Source organism: Marmota flaviventris, chromosome 2 (genome assembly GCF_047511675.1).
Source record: "Marmota flaviventris isolate mMarFla1 chromosome 2, mMarFla1.hap1, whole genome shotgun sequence".
NCBI classification, from domain to species: Eukaryota; Metazoa; Chordata; class Mammalia; order Rodentia; family Sciuridae; genus Marmota; species Marmota flaviventris.
Genome location: NC_092499.1, coordinates 33,100,571 through 33,107,456, shown reverse-complemented (window position 1 = coordinate 33,107,456; position 6,886 = coordinate 33,100,571).

Here is a 6,886-nt window from a genome sequence, read left to right as displayed (position 1 = left end):
GCCCTCACCTAATATGGGAATTTGCCATCCAAATAGTTGAAAATCCAGAGAAAACAAAAAGGCAGAAGAAGAATGAAGTCTCCTTCTCTCTGTTTCTGAGATGATACATGGTACATCCATCCATCATCTTCTGTCCTTTAGAAGCAACTGTGGCCCTCAGATTCCAGAACTTGTACCAGAAGTCCTTGGGATTCTCAGACCACCAGCCTGAGACTGCAATTTACATCAACAGCTCCCTTGGTTCCCAGGCCTTCCAATTTGGACAGCGCTACACCACAAGTTTCTCTGGTTCCCAAGTTGCCAACTGAATATCATCAATATTAGCCTCCCTGATCTCATGGGCCAATTCTAACAATAAAGCTCCTCTGAGAAAAAGAGAGAGAGATTTATAAATATGTATGCTATAGATAAATATATCTTGTCTAAGATAGCTATAGATACCTACATCTATATTGATAGATAGGTAGATCTTATTGATTCTGTTTCTCTGGAGAACTCTAATATAGTTCCTAAATTTTCTTTTACCAATCTCCTTGAAGAAACCCTACAAGGAAGCTGGGATTGTAGCTCAGTGGTAGAGCACTTGCCTCCCATGCAAGAGCCCCTGGGGTTGACCCTAACACTAAAAAATCAAACACATTCAAGGTAAAAATGATAGAATAAAATTGAAAATATTGCATGGATGTAGAAAAGAATTGATTCTAAAAGCTGAAAACTTGGAGGAGCCAGGCTTGGTGGGACACGCCTGTAATCCCAGCAGCACTGAAGGTTCAGGCAGAAGGATCTTGAGTTTAAAGCCTCAGTAATTTAGTGAGGCCCAAAGCAACTCAGCAAGACCCTGTCTCTAAATCATATATATATATACACACACACACATATATATATATGTATATACACACACACGCATACACATACATACACATGGCTAAGATGTGACTCAGTGGTTAAGCACCCCGAGGTTCAATCCCTAGTAAAAAAAAAAAAAAAAAAAAAAAAAAAAAAAAAACTTTTGGAGGAGATAAAATACAGAGTAGTCAGTGTATCAGACAGATTCCCACCTCTCCTGCCTTTCCTGTCACTTCCAGGATAGAGTTGCTGTGATGATGTGGGAAATGTTTCTGGCACAAGGAGGATGCTCAGTAGATGTAATTGTTGTTTTTCCTGATCCCTTTGGATAAAGCTTAAGTATCTCATGATAACCAGTAGAATAAGATGAATTAGAGAATTTGCTTTTGTAAGCTTTATGGTAATTGTACCCTCTGGTTTGACTTTCCTTGTTCTCTTTTAGTAATCATGTTGATCAGTGGGGTGATGCCTCTGCAGATGATTGCACAAATATTCACAGCCCTGAAGAAAATAGGCCATACCAAAAAGACAATGGAGCAAATCTATTTCCCTTTGAAAGATGGCAAAGGCTGCTCTCTGGAAGGGAAACCAAGCACTGTCCATGCTGGTTTTATACTAAGTTTGTGGCAACAAGACATTCACATGGAAAATAGTATGGAATTGGGAGATATAAAACTAGACATTGTGGAGCTGGAGGTGGAATTCAGTGGTAGAGCATGTGCTAAGCATGGATAAAACCTTGGGTTTGATCCTCAACACCAAAAAAAAAAAACAGAAACCAAAAACTAGACCTCAGCCAAGCACAGTGGTACACACCTGTAATCCCAGCTGCAGCAAGAGAATCACAAGATCAAGGCCAGCCTCGGCAATTTAGTGAGACCCTAAACAAATTAGCAAGACACTGTCTCAATTAAAATAAAAAAATTTTTAAAGGAACTGGGGTTGTAGCTAAGTGGTAAAGAGCCCCTAGGTTCAATTCCCAGTATAATGTTTCCATATTTGGATTGGATGCAAAAATAAATTTATTTAAAAATAAATAAATAAATAAATGGCATCAATATAAAAATAATATTTAAATCTTGAAACAATGTACAGTGAGAAGGAACAAGTGTTAAATGCATCACAATCAAACACTTTGGAAGAGTGCCTTCTGAATGTTACATCTTTCACCCTTTTCCTGTTGCAGCAACTTAATAGCCTGCATTGCAGATTTTCTCACTAATTAGGGCTTCTCTCTGTGGTAATTTTGCATTTCTACCACCAGGTGGAGATGTCCCCTGCCTTTTGTCAAAAAGCAAAAAGGTTCTCAAGAAATTGGAGAATGGGGGAGGGATTGGGTTACTCTGTTCTGCTAGTTATATACATAAGCACTTGCCTTCATGCCCAGAAGTGAAAAAAATTTGGAGGGTGAACTTAAGAGGTCAGCCAGTGGCTGCCTCTTCTCCCTTTTTGTTTTTTTAGTGGTTTGGTTTCCATGGGAATCAGTGTTTGAGTAGCAACTCTGAATCCATTTTCTGTCCCTCCAGGCTTGGGGCTGAGCCCAGAGACAAGCTGTGAGGAACTGTGATGGGAGTTGTGATGGGTGGGAAGAGGGAGAGAATTGGTAACTTTGGATAGCAAGAGTTGCCTACAGCTACAGGAGGAGTGGTGGGGTGGAATGCACAGAGAAATGTGAAAGGCAGTCAATGCTTTTTAACTCAAATAAGATTTGGGAGATTTAAATTTTAAAATCAAATTTAAAATCTCTGCCATCAAAGGTACTTGCCTTCTCCCTACAGATCTTTTTAGGACACACTCTGGGCCCTACACTACCAAGTTCTCTCTATGCCTTTTCCAGAAACATCAAAAGATGAGTTAAAACCGACCTGGGTTCTCCTGATGTGTCCTCCTGTTTTAAAAGCCCTTTGGAGTAAGAGAAGAGAACTCTTCTACATCATATTCCCCCAGACATGGCATAGTACCCAACATTCAGTAAACCCTCAGTAAAATGTTGAATAAGCAAATGAGAAATAAGATAACCTTGACTAATATTACTTTGTTCCACTTTAAGATAAGACAAACTCAGGACAAAGAACACTTTTTTCCCCCATTATTAAAACCTTGAGGATGAGGGGGCTGGGGATATAGCTCAGTTGGTACAGTACTTGCCTCGCATGCACAAGGCCATGGGTTCAATCCCCAGAACTGGAAAAAAAAAAAAATCTTGAGGATGAGCCCAGTAGCACATGCCTATAATCCCAGTGACTCCAGAGGCTGAGGCAGGAGGATCCTGAGTTCAAAGCCAGCCTTAGCAAAAGCAAGACACCAAGGAAGTGTCAGTGAGAACCTGACTCTAAGTAAAATACAAAAAATAGGGCTTAGTGTTGGAGTGCCCCTGAGTTCAATCCCCAGTACCCCCTTCCCAAAAAAAAAAAAAAAAAAAAAAAACTTGAGGATGTGAATGTCTTCATTCACATATTGATTCTTTCAAAGATTGATTAGGGAGTGTTATTTTTGTTCTGCTTAAATCAGATGTTTTTCATATTTCATTACTAACAGGCCCCATTTTTAGGAGCATTTGCATTTTAGTTTGGGCCCACATTCTGTATCTATTCACAAATAGCAGATGATCTACAAATGAACTTTGAGATAGAGTCAAGTTTCATCTCTTAATCCCTTATCAACCAGCCCCACCCCTTCTCCTCACTTTCTCTTCTATTACCTTGTTTAATTATCACTCTGTCATTCCCGAATTTCTTTGCTTGCATTTGTATTTCATCACCTCCTGCAAACAACAGACAACAAGCTCCTTTCTGCCTTGCTCCCTAAGCCTTCTCTAAATTTTATAGTCTAAATGATTATTATTTTTTTTATTTTCTGGGGGGTACTGGATATTGAACTCAGGGGCACTCAAATACTGAGCCACATCCCCAGCCCTATTTTATATTTTATTTAGAGACTGAGTTGCTTAGCACCTTGCTTTTTGCTGAGGCTGGCTTTGAACCCACGATCCTTCTGCCTCAGCCTCCCAAGCCTGTGGGATTACAGGAGTGCACCACAGCACCCAACATAAATGTTCAAAATTTTTAAGAATTTTTTTCATTTGTTAATGAACCATTTATTTATTTATATGTGGTGCTGAGAATCAAACCCAGTGCCTCACACAGGCTAGGCTGTGCTCTACCACTGAGCCACAACCCCAGCCCCTAAATGTTCAGATTTTAATAGCTGGTACCTCAATGGATTTTTATAAAAGAAAATGTTAGGTGAAGAGCCTTATGTAAGGCTTTTTCAAAGAAGCAGCCCATTAACAGCTTACCTGTTTCATCTCTCTTACCAGATTAATGTTCCTTCAAGAGGGGTCTGCTTTTATTCTCTTTGCATATGACATCTAGCATGGTATCTTTGTATGTAGTAACTAATCATTCATTTGTTTTATGAAAAGATGGATGAATAATTTACTGCAAATGAACAAGATTCCTCCCCATCCATAATTGTCTGGAACATGTTCTCTCCATCCCATTTTTAGGTCAGTCATTCATCATCTATTGCCTGGGTTTGGGATTTCCAATTCATTTGTTTCCATTGTTTGTCTTCCCAGTTCCTTTATTTATTTGTTGGTTGGTTTATTTTAAGTACTAAGAATTGAACTCTGGACCTTGCACATTCTGGGCAAGTGCTCTTCCCACTGAATTACATTCCCAGCCCCACTCCCCCCAACTTTTTTTTTCCAAAATTGGGGGTGAGGGTGGGGAGGTGTGATTGAACCAGGGGTGCTTAGTCACTGAACCACATCCCCAGTTCTTTGAGACAGGGTTTCACTAAGTTGCTTAGGGGTTCACTAAATTTCTGAAGCTGGCTTTGAACTTACAATTCTCCTGCATCAGGCTCCCAAATCGCTGGGTTTACAGGCATGTTCCATTGAGACTGGCCCCCTTTTGTTTTTATTATTTTTATTTTATTTAAGACAGGGTCTCCCTATGTTCTTAGCTCAGACTGGCTGACTCTAATTTGTGATCCATCTGCCTCAACCTTCCGAATAGCAAGGATGATAGGTGTGTGCCACCACTCCCAGCTGTCTTCCCAGTTCTAATCCATTTTCCACAATTTCAGTAGTTCACCTTTTAAAATATAGTTTGTGGTGCTGGGGATTGAACCCAGGACCTTGTGCATGAGAGGCAAGCACTCTACCAACTAAGCTATATATCCCTAACCCTTAAAATACAGCTTTGATTAAAACTTCTGATGGCTCCTTGTCAAGCTCAAATTTCATGTAGGGTGGGTGGTGGATGCTGGAGATAAAACCCCAAAGCTCTCATACATGATGCATGCATTCTGTCACTAAGAGACACCCCAAACCCCTTGGTTTTCTTTTCTTTTCTATTTATTTATTTATGGGGTTTTTGTTGTTGTTATTGTTTTGAAGGTGGGGGTACTAGGGATTGAACTTAGGGCATTCGACTATTGTGGCAGTTGGCCACATCCCAGCCCTATTTTGTATTTTATTTAGAGACAGGGTCTTACTGAGTGCTTAACGCCTCACTTTTGCTAAGGCTGGCTTTGAACTTGGGATCCTCCTGCCTCAGCCTCCAGAGCCACTAGGATACTGGCATGCACCACTGCGCCCAGCTCTTTTTATTTTTTGAGAATAGATCCAGCTATGTTGCCCAAACTGGCCTTGAACTTGGAATCCTCCTGCCTCAGCCTCCTAAATAGTGAGAATACAGTGGTGTGCCACAGACCCCAGCTTCAATGTTTTGTTTTGTTTTGTTGATATTGGGGACTGAACCCTGGGTTGCTTTACTACCTGTCTATATCTCCAGCCCTTTTTGTTTGTTTTTTATTTTGACAGGTTCTCATGAAGTTGCTGAAGCAGGACTCAAACTTGTGATCCTCCTGCCTCAACCTTTTTAGTCACTAGGATTACAGGTGTGCACCATAGCACTCAGTCAAGTTTCTTTCTTCCTTTCTTTCTTTCTTTCGCTGGGATTGAACCCAGGGTCTTGCGTATGCTAGGCAAGCACTCTACTAACTGAGCTATATCCCCAGCCCCCAAATTTCTTAATATAGCATAAATGTTCTTTCACAATTTAGCCCCAACCTTCCTTTCAAACTTTCTTTCCCCACTCATTTCTACATCATACAGAAATCCTTGCTCTCTATGATTTCATATTTGCAGTTTTCTTGGCCTAGGATATCTTTATCTTGTTTCTTCATTCCTCTAAATCGTATCTTACCTCACAACACACACACACACACACACACACACACACACAGAGTTATATAATACATCACATTCGTTTTATATGTGATCTCTCTGAAAATTCGTCCTCAAATCAAACAGGTAGTGTCAATTCTCCCTTCTTCCCAGAGAACTTTATGCATACTTCTATGACAACTTTTCAAATTGTTTTATATTCTTTTGTTCAACATTGCTCCTCTTCTCAGGGACAGACAGGACCCATGTCTTATTTGCCTTTGTAACCATAGACTCTGGAGATATATAAATATATGAATATATATATGATATATGATGTCAATGAACCTTTATTTTATTTATTTATATGTGGTGCTGAGAATCAAACCCAGTGCCTCGCACATACTAGGCAGGCAGGCACTCTACCCCTGAGCCACCTCTCCAGACCTCTCTTGTCCTCTTTTACCATGAGCATGAATGTGATTCTATGTTGAGGGGCATCTATTTTTTTTTAATTCTATCTTCCCCATTAAATGCAGGCGCAGTGAGTAAAATATAAAATGCATTTGATAAATGTTGAATATGAAACTAATTGGAAGATCTAGCTAGGTGCTTATGTCCCAAAAGAAAGGATTTCTCTGGTCTGGGCTTGGAGTTAAATCCTAAGGTGATTCTGCCATCTGGAGATAGAGAATCATGAACCTTTAAGCTGATTTGATTTCTGACTGAACTTATTTTGGGAGGTCACAGAGATCAGCAAGCCTCAGAGGGTTGCTGATGGACTTTAATACTTTAATTCAATTTAATACAAGTTGGAATTTTTAATATGCAACTTAACTACAGTTGCCATCTGCAAAAGAGAGA